The sequence below is a fragment of the Larus michahellis genome, chromosome 4 (assembly GCF_964199755.1).
Source record: "Larus michahellis chromosome 4, bLarMic1.1, whole genome shotgun sequence".
Taxonomy (NCBI): Eukaryota; Metazoa; Chordata; class Aves; order Charadriiformes; family Laridae; genus Larus; species Larus michahellis.
The window spans coordinates 15,368,648-15,384,387 of record NC_133899.1 but is presented as its reverse complement, the minus strand read 5'-3'; the positions used below and the strand labels follow the sequence as shown (position 1 = coordinate 15,384,387).

At 39.9% G+C, this 15,740-nt stretch overlaps 1 long non-coding RNA gene across 3 annotated transcripts in view; it reads right to left on the bottom strand.

Moving 5' to 3' along the window:
• LOC141741906 (uncharacterized) overlaps nt 1–15,740 on the bottom strand; it is a 259,266-nt gene that overhangs the window by 15,054 nt on the left and 228,472 nt on the right. For all 3 annotated transcript variants that reach the window (XR_012586518.1, XR_012586517.1, XR_012586516.1), the window contains one exon: nt 7,893–8,037. This is a non-coding gene — a long non-coding RNA (uncharacterized LOC141741906). The remainder of the gene's footprint in view (nt 1–7,892; nt 8,038–15,740) is intronic.

Genomic DNA, 15,740 nt, shown 5'->3' with positions numbered 1-15,740 from the left:
CTAGGGTCTCAAAAGTTTTGAGGCACTCTGATGTCCTGGAGGATTTGGTCTAAGTCTAGAGCTCAGCTGCTCATCTGGAAATTAGGGATACTAAAGCGTCTCTGTCTCGTAGCGGGTACTGTGAAGGAGAGGGTGCTAAACACTGGACATGATTTATCCAATGGTTTTGCTACGGATCTTTTCAAGGTGACAGTCTGAGGGGTTTTCCTTACAAATTTTATCACATCAAAGGGTTAACTAATTTATGCCCAAGGTGAAAAGCGCATGACCATGATTTCCATTTTTTATTGCACTTAACTGCTGAGACCTGTTAAAGAAGTCCAGAATACCTCACAAATTTCCATCTCCAATTAGAAGAGGGTGAAGTTCTCCTCAAGGAGAAAATCCTCTGGTGTGATCCATTTTTCTGCTGCAGTTAAATATTCTTGGGCTGATTCAGCATCTGGGCTGATGAGTTGGCCCCTGGACGCACTCGCCTTCATTGCTCTTGAGGAGGCTGGAGGGGCAGCACAACGGAAAGTTTCTCTCCTCGCCAGAGGACGCGCACGCAGGCCAGGGCTTGCCAGGGCAAGGTCTCCTGAATCCCTTGCTTGGCTCTGTGCACTGCATCTACTACTACCCATAAAAGACTCATTCTCTTAAATTTCATATTTATGACTTTGCATAACAAGATTTCTTTGCTAAGGTAATACTATAGTCGAACAAATGTAAAGCTGATGAGGGTAAAGAGTAAAATAACTGAAAAGGGCTTTTTTACTCAGTGTGGTGAAAGGCAATATGAATACAAACATTGCTTTTTTTAGTGTACCTATTATAGAGTCATGCCCACTCTTTGCTGAATGTGTACTTGTGTGTGTGAGACTGTGTGTGTGTGCAATAAAACTCTTAGTTTATTAAGCATTTTTTTCTATTCTGCTATGTCAGTCTAAATTCACTTTGAAGGCAGAAATGATGGAATTGTTCAATATATTGTGTGCAGAAGGTTATGACCTCTGCAATCAGCCCCTGAAACACCACTGTCTTTTTACTTCTGGGGCAGCTGACATGAATTATAAGGTAGCTTCATAAAACCATAACATTTTACTAAAGCTGAGGCCTCTGAATATGCACTACTTGAGCATTTTTGTATTCTTTCTCATATCCAAAATATTTACAACTGTATTAGATTTCAAAAATGAAAATTGACCGTGCTAATTTTACTGAATATCCTGTTTCTAAACAAGGTCTCAATCCTGCAATAGCTCATGGCAAATGGCCTTATACTAGTAAAAAAAAGTACCACTGATTTCTGCATCCATTTGTGTACGTTCTGCGGGAGACATCTTAAAGTTTCCATGATATCATCTAGCAGGAAGACACAGGTACGTGTCTGAGTGCTGGACCAGGCGGTGGAGGACACCCCTCTACACTGAGGCATGCTCCTAAACTGAAAGGGGTGATATGCTTTTGCTTCAAAAGGCGGGCAGAAAGAATAACCTCAATGAAAACCTGAGAAAAAAATAACACCCCCAAATACCTTCTGCTGCATGTTGAAGGTCCTCTGTTTGGAGGAAGACTGACCCAGCCAAATTGGAACGCCTAGCGTAAAGCCAACATCACTCCTCTGCGCTTCCACACTAATTAAACCTACTTTATTCTCTATAACATATGCAACTGAAATTATATCAGCCACAACAGCAATGATCTTTTCCTTTTGTCACCTGTCTCTGGCAGCAGCTCTGCCTCCTCTGCTGTTCCTAGCAGGGTAGCTCCAAATCCATTATTTCTCTTCCACACACAACGAAGGCCTATACAGCTTCAGGAGGGCCCATAAAGTGGTAGCCAACAAACAGAAAGTCAAGTTGCTGAAGTGTATCATTGGTGTATTCTGTAAAGCATTTAAAGACCAGAAGTTTAATAAAGCTGCTGTACATATTCTGTGCCCATGGGTGAACATGGTTCACTAGACCCCTGTGTCGACACCACAGGTCTAACTTGCTTGTGGAACTTGAAAATGTTCCCAGCAGGATCCTCTGAACAGATGCAACATACTACAATGTTTTAAAAAATAAAGCCTTACTTATTCATACCTTGAAGGTACAGGGCCTTGCAGAAAGCGAGTTAACATGGTGGAAGGCCTAAAAGCCCAAGCTTAACCTCGCCGTGCTCAGGGAAGAGTGTGCTGCCACTGAGTTGGGAAAAGCCAGGCTGTCCCACTCGCAAAACGTTCTCTTTGTTCTCTACATGAATCGGTTTGTATCTGCTGATAACACACTTCTTGCTGAGGGTTTCAGGTTTAGGATTCCCTTTGATGCTAGACTCACTGCTGGGAACAGTAAACCACTCTAACTTTGATGGAGCCACAATTATTCCCTATAGTCAGCTATTCCATTGTTTCCTCTAAAACTCTTATTTATGTCACCATTTCAATTTGGGTAGGTTTCCCCCTTCATCCTTTCTGATTTAAATCATGCCAGTCAAGAAAGTTATGAATCAGATAGCCTAAGAAGCATGCAGTATTTTAACATAAAATATACATAAATTCCTCATCCTCTGTAGCATACACAACTAAAATTACATCAGCGACCACAACAATGACGTTTTTCTTTTGTCACTTCTCCCTGGCAGCAGCTCTGCCTCCTGTTCGTGCCGTTCCTAGCAGGGTAGCAGGGCTGGCAGCCTCCGCCAGAGTCACGAGCGCACAGAGACCACCTGGCTGAGGGGCGTCTGGGTCTGAACGCATGTGGGTGCCAACGCTTCTGAAGATTTCAGCCTGTCTGGGGCATTTAAGTGTTACATCAGGTAGCTCAGTCTCGTAACGGTAACCTAAGCTACAAGCAGCAGGGAGGTATTTGTGCTGTGCTTTGCTTAGAGGAGCGTTCAGAGCCTGTGACACTGTCTGACACTAACTGATTAAGATACAGGTACCGTGGTGCTGTCAGGAAAGAAGAAAGAGGGCTCACAGTGCTATTGTTGCTCCCGGATCTCCAGCAGAGCAGCAACCAGACACCAGTGCACAGCAGCACCGTGCTCTACCCCCTTTTCTGAGAATTACTGCCTAGCCAGCCCTAAAGCGATTAGGAACACACCATTTTTTTATCACAGCCTGTCCCGCTGCACAGACTCCAAAGCCTGTATATCATAGGTGATCCGATCCTTATGACTGGAGAGGGGACTATGATAAGAAGAGATGAGGGAGATGTGAGAAGGACAAAAATATGAACTCTATAGCAAATCTCATAATGAAACAATTAAGAAGGCTGCTGCTGCACCAAACAAGACCAAGACCTAATGGGGAGAGAAACAGAGCTACCTAGTTATGCTGCAGATGTAGACTAATCTTCATTTTCTACACAGCTTTTACTTGCCATCTTTAAAAAACACACATTCAAACTTCTCCCCTGAACCCAATTTTCTGGGTATCCCCAAAGCTCACACTACACTATTAGTGTGAACGGTGAAAAGGATTGCTTTGCCAGGCAGAGACAATTACCAGGCAGTCTAGGGCTTGGGGATAGAATTTTAGTTTTATTTAGCTTAATTCCTAGGGCTTTCCCCAGTACAAGATGCAGGGCTTCCCCATGTACCTCTTCATCCCATCTTTGCAGCTCAGACTTACATTTTTGGCCTTCTGGAGTCACCTCTCCTCCTTACAGCCTGCACGCAGGAAGGCAAGCAGGAAAAAAAAGTCTCAGCTGTCTTCAGAAATCTGAGGTCACTACAGACCTGTGATTGTCTTACGCATTTTTGTGCCAAGCCAGGTATGTTTCTGTCATCTGTGTGGTGCCAGAATTGTCCTTGTCATCCATGAAGCAGAGGCCAGAGGAAACTGCAAAGATTCTGCTCTTCCTTTCACCAGGGGGAAGGCACTTGGGCTTCCAGGAGCCTCTATTCTCTATCACAACTGGGCTGTTTTCATCTCAGCTTTCTTAATAAATATTTAGCGGGCAATTCACATTTTCCCTCCTGTTCTATCTAACAGAGCTGATTATTGCGGGGGTCAGGTGGTTACATGAGCTAATTAATATTCACAGGGAGCAGTAGGAAATAAGTGCAAACCCCATCTCCTCAGCTTTAATTACTATATCAGTGCTATCAAATTCCATGTGGATACACTTCCCACATCATCTCCAAACAATTTCAGATGTGTATACTAACAGGATCCACAACATCTTTAACTCATGATCTTCTGTCATTACAATATAATTACTCTAATGCATCTTTACTGTGCAACGCCCGCCAAAGCTAACAGCCGTTGAGTATACCATGTAATTATAGAATAGAGATGTTGATGTAAGCTTTTTGCTTACAGTGACTTGCAGCATTTCTTCCAGTCCCATTATTCAACATCTGTGGGCAACCTGACTCCTACCTGCTCCCCTTCCTTCTCTATATTAACTTTATGAAACATTTATGTTATTCTAGCACTGAGAGGCCCCAGGCGGCACTGAAATCCCAGTGGGAATACAGCATAAGAGTCAATAAAGTGGCGATAAATTGCTTCACCTTGGTTAGCTCTGCGTATATAGAAGAGGAATAGAGGAAGGCAAGTCAGGGAAGAGCAACTGCAGTTTGCACCTCGCTGAGCTATGGGTGAGGATCTGGGCCTTGTATAGAGGTTAGGAGAGATTTAACAAACAATGCAGTACTGGCTAATTAAGCTAGCGAATATCCCTTGATTAAGTGCTTATGAAGGTCAGACACAGAAGTCAGCTAGTTAGGGAGAATGGGGTAAGCTTCAGAGGGTCGTTGTGGCAGAGAGAGATGTTTATATTTCACAAGAGATAAAAGGATGAGCCAGCAGAATAACTTGTCAAATGACAAGCCATGAAGATGGTTTTAGCCTCTCACTTCTACCACTGTAGAAAGTGAGGAACAAAGTATGCATTTTAAAGAGACAAAATGGGATGAATTTTCAAAACTACTTAAGGATTTTCAAATGAGAACTAGCTGCAGACATCACTAGGAATACATCAATGTACTCCTGTGTCTTTCCAGAGATTTACAAAACCCTCTTGGTATATCAATTTCATCAGTCCTTTTACTTCTCTTAAATGGCAGTCATTTTAAACTGTATAATAGCATTTGCATTTGATACATTTGGCTTTCCGTGTTATAACTTAACAGTCACTATGATTAAGACATACATTATCGACACTTGAAAAAGAGAGTTAAACAGAAATGGTATTACATTGTCACCTATCCAAGTTGTAATTGGTGTTTACCTGTAGCACTGCAAGCAAACACAGAAAGACAAACAACAAAGAAACATCTGGTTTGATCGAAAGCGACTAAGAGAGGAAAACCCAAGACATGTGTATGAAAACCCAAGTGTATGAAGTTTTAGGGAAGAAGCATTCCTTCCCTGAAATGCAAAGGCCCTTCTTGAACCTGTGAGAGGTAAAGCATGGAGAAACTGCAGCTGTTTCTTGAAGCAGTACTTCATCTCTGGGAAGTCATCTTTTGAATAGAAATGGAAATTAAGAGCTGTCAGGCTGATTTTTATCTCTGTGTATCACCTGTCAGATTTACACTGTATATGTTTGCTGATGTTCTGCAATATCCCAGTTAACTCCGTTGTTTGCATATTAACTGTTTTGTGTCCCGGATGCTCATACAAGTATCATAAATATTTTGTGAAAGACATAACCATCACTTTCAACAGTATAAACTATCATTTTCCCAAACATCTCTCAAAAAATCCCTGAAGAAGTACTTTAGAATGAGTTTTTTCAGCATCAGCTGACTGGGACATGGTGGAAGCAGTTCTTGAGCCAAAGTACTTCCACAACAGTCACTCAGCACCTAGGCCCAATGAGTTGCCTCAGAGGTAGCTCCCAGATTGATCCCAATGGAAAGATGGGGATAATGCAGTTTCAAGTTAGCTGGAAGACAATACATAATTCTGAGTGTTTGAATCCAGGATCTGGCTCTCTACTAGGACCAAGTGTATAAGAATAAGGGCAATACGTATAGTTCACACATGGAACTACACAGAGGTTTTTGAGAATGAACACAGTTTGTGGTTTCACAGGGTGTCATCTCTAATTATAAGGAATGCTGCCTGGTTCTGGAAAGTTCAGGACGTTCCAGAATGGAAAAGGAAAATATTGTTCTACTTTAACATCACACTGGCACTGTCGGATGATTCATAGGCTCTGGAGAACACAGACATTACCATCTCAGCACATCTATATACCAATCACCATTTGTCATATATGAGTACTTCCCACAGTCCTAAAAAGGGATTTGTTTTGTGTATTATTTGCAGGAAATGTAACAAACTCCATAGTGAACAGCAAAATAAAAACAGCACTTGACTGTTTTATTGAATATTTCCCTATTTACTTGGGAAAACTTCACTTCAGGATTTTTTTTTATGCTGTCTAATAAAAGGGCCCCCACAGCTGTCTTCTTCATGGAGAAAAGCTGTCAACTTCCAGTATTATTTTCTGCATATTGAGTGAAGTATTTGAAAAGTCCCAGTTCCATTTTAATATGTGAGATGTTCGCCCATTTGTATGCAGCTGGAGAGAGTAGTTTTATCCTCATTTAAAAAAGCCATATGATGGATTTTTTCTTTAAACAAATACCGCCTCAAACTTTTTTCTGTCTCTTTCCCCCAGCATACACCTTTCCTCTCGTTAGGCACCAGTGTGCTCAAATCACTGCATAGTGTTGACATCTCAATCGTTATACATAAAATGATGCCAGCACCATTTCTTTTTTGATGTCCCTGTGCATGATCTGCTGGAATAATTCCCAGATTAACCGTTTATTAATATAATTTTTGCAAAACAGTTGGTGAGGAAATTTCATCACACTGCCTTGAATAAGGCCTTCACTATCCCTTTCTGAATTTTCTGATTCTGGGAACTGACAGCTTCTAGTGCTAGCCAAAGCTTTCTCCAGTCCTGATCCTACAAACACTTTGCCACATAGGAGTAGTCCTACCTACAGCCGGAAGGGTATTCGTATGGGTTGGGTAATAATATTGGGTAATAATGTTGGGTATTCAATACTCAGTACTCTTTCCTATGTGAGTGACAAACTAATTTGCATTCTCAGGTACTGCAGAGCAAGGTGTGCCCGGGTACAAAGATCCCCGGCAAACCTTCCTACAAATGACCTGCAAATGAAGATTTTGCATGGCAAGAGCACAGGGTTGCCATTGCACCTAGTCTACATGGAGGGACACAAACAGGGACAAGGCGCCAACCCACAGCCTTGGCCACCCTTGCTTTTATGTATATGCCCACACAGGCACTACATATCTCTTGATTTCTCATAAAATTTGCTCACAACTAATTGCTGATGAATTATTACAGTCCTTGAATATTTATTAAATGTGTGTTTTGAGAGCTTCAGTTATTCTTATTTACCCCATGAAGTGCAAACTTCATCCTAATTATATGCCTATCAGAGATTGTTAATTTAAAGTGCTGTTAGCTTTCTTCCATGTTGGCACAGGACAGAAGACCATTCAATGGAAATGTAGTGACATTTCATAGCCTCAGTCAGTTGTGCTCAGTCCTTCCACAGCTATTAACTCTGATGCAATGAAACTTTGTTGTTATGGGTAGCAGGGAGCATCTTTAACATCCACAGCTATTTTTAATGTTTCTGTCAAGAGGCAAAATTATAGCTGTGAAGGCACAGGGAGATTCTGTCTAACAGAGGCACAAAGCTTTGAACTCTGCACACACTATGACTGAACATACTGTACATACGCTTTAACACATCTTGACACTATAAAAGTCATAGTTAAAAAAACCAGGATATCTGAAGGTTATAGAACATGTAATGGTTCTAGTGTAAACAATACATGACCAAGAATTAAGTGCAAAAGATTATCAATCTCCCACTCTGGGTACGCCACATCTCACAGGCTAAGAATGACTATCCCAACCAACCTCAGATGGCAAACCACCAAGCAGAGAAGTTTGGAGCGATGCTAGCAATTGGTGAGGCACTTGGTCCAAGGAGTGAGCACGGAGTAGTTCCTCAGCAGTGCCTGGAGATGCTTTCACTCAAATTCAAGATCTCTGCTCCACATTTCTGTTTTGAAAGAGAATAAAAAAGAGGATTCTCAAAAATTCTAATGGAATTAAAATTCTGAAAATCTTACATTGGAAAAATTAGTTTTGGTGCTGATTATTTTGTCTGAAACAAATGGGGCCAACTGTACAAATCTTGGATGAACCTGGGAAACACCCCATTATAAAAACAGCAGATTTGAGAGCCTCAGGGCTCCTGGGATTGTTTCTTACCTACCAACAGAGTAGAAAACATCCACACTTTAACCAGCATTCTTGGTATTTACAGTGCCCAGTGCTCAGGGTGCAAAAGAATGAACTGGTCAAAGCTTTCCCAGGGCTTCCAGGCTTCCACTCCCACAGGCCAGAGGCTGGGGCAGTAGTTAAGGTATCCAAATTCTTTACTATGAAGAGAGGAGTCAAAGCTGCAGGAGCTTCCACTTGGGTCAGAGGCCTCAGAAATTCAGGGTTTCCAGCTCTACCAGAGACAGGTGAAAGATAAGTGAGCTCCTAGGGTTCAGCCCCTAGTTGAGCTGCAGGGAGCCTGCTAAGTGCCCTGGAGTCAGACAAAGGCCGCACAGAAGGTCTGCTGCAGAGCAATCAATAAGGGAGACCTGCCTACATTCTGGCAGGGCGGGGGGGAAATGAAGAAAAAAAACCCCAAAACAACAGCAAAAAAAACAAACCCAAAGACACAGAGAATTTCCTGACAAATACTTCTTTTTTTTTTTTTTTTTTCCAGTAACTCAGCATTTTCTAATGAAGCATTGCTTACTGAAAAATTTTTGTCTATTTCCATCTGGGAGGACATTATTCAGATGGACATGACACATTTTGGATGACATGAGGGAAAGCTAAGTTTGGTCCTCTTGCCAAATTCCATCCCAGCAGATAATTTCCTACTTATTTAAATCCTCCTCACAAAATTAACAGAGTGCATTATTTTAGCTCACATTCTGTCTTGCAGCTCTTGTACTGTTAAATGTTTTCTGCATTTCATCTCCCGTGTAGCCGCATTTGCCTGAGTTCAGTGGTACATTAGAGAGTATGGTATCTCTATATATAGGAAAGAGAGCTCTGGGGTCTGTAAAATCATTTGGGTTACTGCAAGATCATCAGTGCTACCCGAAAGATTATTTTTAGTACCTGAGAAGTTTTTGCATAGCAAGGTGTAATTCCACACATAATGTTACTAGTCTGTATGTCAAATTATTTTATGCCATTATGGTGCATGACTGCATTAGGGAGTAGCTGTTGTATTTTTCTGTCTCCTCAGGAACACTTATTACTACAATGAGGGTATTGCATTGATGCCAACTAAGACCCAGGCCCCTATTGTGCTAGGCACTATAGCAACAGTCAGTAAAAGGCAGTCCTTGTTCCTAAAGACCTTTCTGTTTAAACAGACAAGACATTGCCAGAGATTTATCATTTATTCTTCAGTTTATAACAGCTGCAAAACAACTTGTATGAAGAATACGAATTACAATGAATAGGCCCGGTAGGTTCGGGCAGATGAGCAGCACAAGGGACTGAAACGTCAGCGGCACTGGGGAGGAGAGGCAATGACACAATAGATAATGACACAAGCCGTGGATGAACACATATGTAGGTGGGAAACCCCAAACCAGTAAAAAAAACCATGGGGTGCAATCCTGAACCAACCGGAGTAACATGAAGACTCCTTCTGCCTCTAATGGGAGCCAGGATTTCCCCTCTCTGTTCCCATTTCACCAGGTACATGTCTGCATAACATAATGCAGTGTTACAGTGTTATACAGTGATGTTTACAAACTCACTTGGTACTAAAAGTAGAATTGCAGTATTGACATATTGTTCCTATCAGAGTAATAAACCCAAACAGAGCACTGTGCTATTGCTGCTAGATGGCTTCTAGTGCTCACTCAGCGCTCACTCACTGGTATTTCTGTGTGCTATTGCACGGTGTCTGTAGACAGCCCTGTTGTAGCTGTGGTTCTTTTCTATAGAACTCCCGAGGACCAGAGAGTGGGTTCACAAGCTGCCTGGATTCACTAGTCTGTCACAAAATTACCAACCTACCACTGATGGTAAACTGAAGGATTAATTATGGTCTACAATACTTCATGGCCTCCAGTGCAGGGGCTATTTAGATGGCAGTGAATTCCCTTAATACACTGTATTTCTTGCCACAAATCCTTTCTCTAAGGGATAGAGGCTAAAAATACTCCTGAGGAAGAACTCATAAACAGATGTATCCCCTGTTCTAATCTTGCTGATGTTGCTATGTTCTACGTTATTTTTTACTTAAATTACATAGCTCCCCAGCCCTAACAGGAGACTCAGGTAACTTATTTTTTATCTTTTGTAACTGATACAATGCCCGTTAAAGCAGAGATAATCATGACTTCAGAGATGCAGACGTTTTCTGAACGTTCTGACTATGAATGTAATATAATAGAGGTTTGAGTGATGCTCATTTTGCACCCCTGAGTTTATTGTAAGATTAAGTCTTTATTATTTTGCAGAACAAGCAGTAGCATCTCACCAAGGGTTTAATCACCTCAGTCAAAAAACAAATAAGCTTTTACTTAATGCACTAAAAATATAGTTGAGAAACCTTCGCTCTCAAGCCGTGTGATAAAATAGACTGTGTTGACTGAGCAGATCAGCAGCTGCTGCTGTTCAGGCTCCTTCACCCGAACAATGCTTGCCTTTCTCTCTCCCCACCAAATTTAGAGATTATGTCAGTGTAGCCAACCCCAGGAGTTCAAAAATCAGAAGACAAACCAAAATAGAATCACAGGATTGATATCAAAGCCGTGGAAGTGATTGAAACTGAAGCGTATGATTTGGGGGGTCAGCCTTTAGATTTTTTAATTCATAGGAGACAGCCTTCTCTCTTCCAGTTGTCTGCTCAGTTCTCCTGGCTGTCTCATATGCCCTGTTTCAGAGTGAGAGGCAACACAGGACAATGGGAAGCACAAAGGATTGGGAATCTATTTAAAGTTTATATAAATCTCAATTCTCCACCATATGTAAAGCCTTAATCCTGCAAATACCTTATCTGAATGCTCAACTTGATTCATACAAGTAGCGCCATGGAAACCAGTGGGGGTCCTCTTGTACTTGAAGTTTGCCACTTATATAAGTTACTGTTGCACATCAGAAATGTTAGCCTGTGTCACAATATTAAGATTACCTGAGAATGAATAGCTCCACTGCTCAGTTTTCTCTGTGATCTTGGGCAAGTCCTGAATCATCCTACTTCTGAGCTTCCCTCTCTTTAAAAAAGGGGGTAAAATTTGCCTCTACAAGGTACTTGGAAGCCTCCAGACAAAAGGTAAGAAAATTCTGATAATTAATATATTGTCTTCTTCTGATGTAAATTGAATTCTAGCTAACACAGCTGGAAAGAATGATTAAAAAATCACTGAAAAGTATTTCATAGTTAGATTTCCTAATAAAATCAAACCCACAGAACTGGATTTAATCCACCATGGATCAGGTCTGACTCAGCAGCCAAGAGAAACAGAGGACTTATTCTTCTCAGCGCTGAGAAGATCATACTTCTCGTTTCACGAACTGGACCTTTTGCACTTCAGCAGGATAGGCAAGACCCTCTTCTGAAAACAGCAGTTCCTGGGAGCTAGAATTTCTCATGCATGAGTTTAGCAAGATCTAAGCGTTTCTTTACCTTTTTCCTCCACAAAATGCTCAAATTCCTCTGAATTTAAATTTAAATGTAATTGATCCTAATTTAAATTTATTCTGAATGTAAAGTCCAATTTTTTGAGGCAGCAGTAATATGTTAAGATGAAACAGCTTGTTAGAAAAGTACTCACTTAAAATAATGGAAGACTTTCATCTTTTATTAAACATTTGAAATTACTAAAAGATACTACCTCACAGTGGCTTAGTTTAAAGAGCCAAACTGATACATTTTGTTAATTAGACCATTAAAAAGCTCATTTAGGTGTAAATAAGTCTAGGTCATTAAATCTTAATGTACAGCGTCAAAGTGAAACTTCAGTCTTCACACTTTCTAGTAATGTAAATTCATGACCCTAAAAATTAATTAAAAATAGAATTAGCATCAAAGAACTTACTTCCCCCCTCCTGTTTTTAAAGAAAAATGATGTATTGGTAGTAATAAAAAGTGTCATTTCTGCTCAGTCCACCATTTACTCATTCTCTCTGTCTACAAGACTTTGTTTAAACTTGGATGTACCGCATCTATATTTTGATATCAGTGATCTATGTGAATATTTTTAAAGCACAGCAAAAGATAGCTAGCAGTGCTCACCAGTGATGTTGTCACTAATTTTCATGGTAACGAGAACAGGCTATTTCAGTGAAATCGCATACTGTGAATTAATGGTATAATAAGGCATAAAGACTCTTTAGAGTCAAAAAAGTTATTGGGCACAGCTGAAAAGGCAAGGCTAAAAGGTTGTCTCCTGTTAAGGTTTTTAATGATTACCATCACAAAGTCATATTCTCAGTTGCTCATAGCTTTACAAAACAGCAAGTATTTAGATTGAAAGTTTCTAGGAAATTTCCAAGATTCTCAGGCTAATTCTAGAAAATTTCAGGAAAAAAAAATTAGAAAAATGTCAGAGAGGTTCGGCCATTTCCAGGAACAAGATATCCCTTTTGATTACAGAAGGATAAAAGGGTTTCTAGGGACATAAACTGGGAGAAGTCAATGCAGAGACTGAAGATAGAATTGAGAGAAACTGGAAATGGGCAACAGAGTCCAGGAGAGACAGAGGCTGAGCGGTCAAGAAGAGAGATGCTACAGGAGAAGCCTATGGATCCTGGACAACTGAAAAGAACGAGTCTGGACTGAGGGCAGAGAAGGGCAGGGGAGGTAACAGTGGGACAGAATCAACACTAAAAAAGACTGTAGAGAAGGGGAGAGAGGGACTCAAGTGTAGTGCAGCACTCAAGCAGCACAGGTGAAATGGCTTGTGCTCGCTCCGGTCTTAAGAACAAATCCCAAGGACATCAGAACCCCAACAGTAGTGTAAAAGCAAGCAGTAATTAACATGTATTTCCATACATATAGGTCACAGATCAAAAATAAAATTGTCCACAGTGTAATAATTAGTGAAGATTCTCACTTTTACTTTGTATACCCTTTAATGAAAAATTAAGAGTCCTTTCTTTTCCAGGTGCCTAAAATCAAGAGGATGCAGAAATGTCAGTTCTACGCAGCACTGATCAGGCTTGTAATGCTGACACAACACTTGGGGAAAAAAGAAAGATAGAGCAGTGAAAATCGTGTGAAGGGTCTAAGGAGAAGGGATGATTTTAAGGGGGTAGCAGTGATACCAGGTGAACTGTAACGAGTAACTCAGGCAGAATGAAGGAAGGATTATACTAACTCCCATTGGCAGGGACGCTGCCCAACATTTGCAGGGGCACACTTTGAGTCCAATACAAGACTACATTTGCTTCCTGACTTAGTGACCGGTTGACATATGGACACATAAAAAGAAAGGTTTTTAACAATGCAAAAATACTTGAATTGTTTTCAGTCTTCCTAATTCACTCAAGTGTACTACACTAACAAACAAAGACTCTACCTTTTCCTTATATTCAGACTGAATGCCTGCTTTTTAGATAACATTCTTCCCACAAGAAGACTGACAAGAATCTTTTCACTAAAGGACTGTGTTAAATATGGTTGTTCCTGCACAGATATAATGTATGTAAATTGTTCATTATTATATATGAAGCCATATTACAGTTATATAGGAGAAGTAATTGCTCCCACTGTACACATTCTTTGAAATTGTGTGACACATGCAAAATCAAGCATGACACAAGAAAATTCATCAAAGAATATTTAAATATACCTTAGGGAGCCACTAAGTTTTCTGATAGTTTTACAGAAGAAAAACTAATTGCATCTGCACAGTACAACTCTTTTAGAAGGGTTTGTTTCCATCAGTGCTTTTACTTTTTTGTTTGGTAAACATTTAAAACAGTCTACTTAAAGAAACTGATAATAAAAATCAAAAATTATTGAATGGTTTGATTATATTCAAGCTTCTTCCATTTTAGCTATGCTTAATTGTTCCTACTAATTTTTTTCCTATATCAGCAATACATAGGAATTCTTGTCCTCTCAGGGTGGCACCAGAGTGGATAATAACAGACAATTATTCTCACAAAGAGCTTACACCCTTTTCTAAGACTTAAAATTGATATCCAACTAATTATAATAGATTGAAATCACTAGTAATTCTTCTGGCAAACATAGTTAAGTTTCTTATACTAAACACATTTGGTTTTACTAAGACTATGAGGTTTTCATGTGAAATGGTATACACACCATCTGAATGCATCCATTTAATTTTAGGAAATTCTGTAAACTTTCTATACTACCGCTGTCTTGGAAATTCTCTTAGTTTTCAGAAATGTGTAGAAAACCCAAATAAATACTTCCTTCTGTCATGACTTATCCAATTATCTGGTGCGGCTATGTGACAGACAGGCTGCGGTCAGTAGTCTGATGCAGTCAAATTTTACACTGCTTGATGCTTTCTTAGGTGGCTTTTTGACAGATTGAACTAGATGTACAAAAGTCCACGTGGTGTCTGCTGGATTATGTGATATTGCTTTACAATTTATCCAAAAGAATATTTTGCTAAGGTGATTTACTTCCTTGTTAAATCTGGAACAAGTGATGATACTACTGATCTGTTTACACACTAAGTTCAAGTTTCTTCTTATTTAAGAACACTGTGAAGCACTTAAATTGGAATTCTTTGTTCCCCTTGGACAGTTGAAGATTGATTCTAGTGGTCTTCCAATCAGACTATAAATCAGGATAGTTGAGATTGACAACATTTCATTGGTATGAGCAAGAGAAGAGTCAGATTATTCTTTGCCAAGCTATATAACTATGGAGCACCATTCTAATATTTCTAACTCTCTTACCACTTCACTATTGATAGTGTGACAGGATTCGTAATACCATTAGGCTGTGATGCCAAGAGCAATTCTTTTAAAGAGTGTGACACTGAATATAGGCTCTGGCAAATGATGCCTTCAGTTAGAAAGTATTAATGTGACAGAACTCTCCCAGAACCTTTTACAGAGAATATGTCTTGACCAAAAAGTGACAAAAGAGAAAATAGTGCTTGAACCTGTGCAACATAGCATCAAGACAGAAAAATCTCAACTGAAAATGCCTTTTTGTGCAAGAATTGATCTCACTGTCATTTATAGTAATGTAAATCACAAGGAACCATTGAAATGAGTGGGAACTACAGCCATATAAATCAGGTGTCATATGAATAAAGAAGTTGTAAGATATTATTATTGGGTCACTTAGCTCTGCTCCATAGTTTTATTTTAGCTCTAACATTTATCAGCTTTGCTTGTCCAAGCTAACTCTTAAAATAGAAATATTTCTGCAGTTTGGCAACAATGGGCATTCTGGATTGGGTATTCACAACGCAAGTAATAGAGAATTTGTCATAATGGGTCCATCTACTGTTCTACAGCTCCTCTCATACTTTATGTCTCTACTTTATATAATCGTAAAACATCTAACTGACTATGAAATGACAGTAAAAAAATGAAAGAAGCGTTCCCTTTTCATCATATTTCTCTGACACATGAGATTTGATCATCTGTATTATCACAGCTACAAATAGTGTTAGCAAACATAAATTACCCAGCCCCGTTATATACAGACACGTTATCTGTCTTTTTGCCATTGAAAAACCC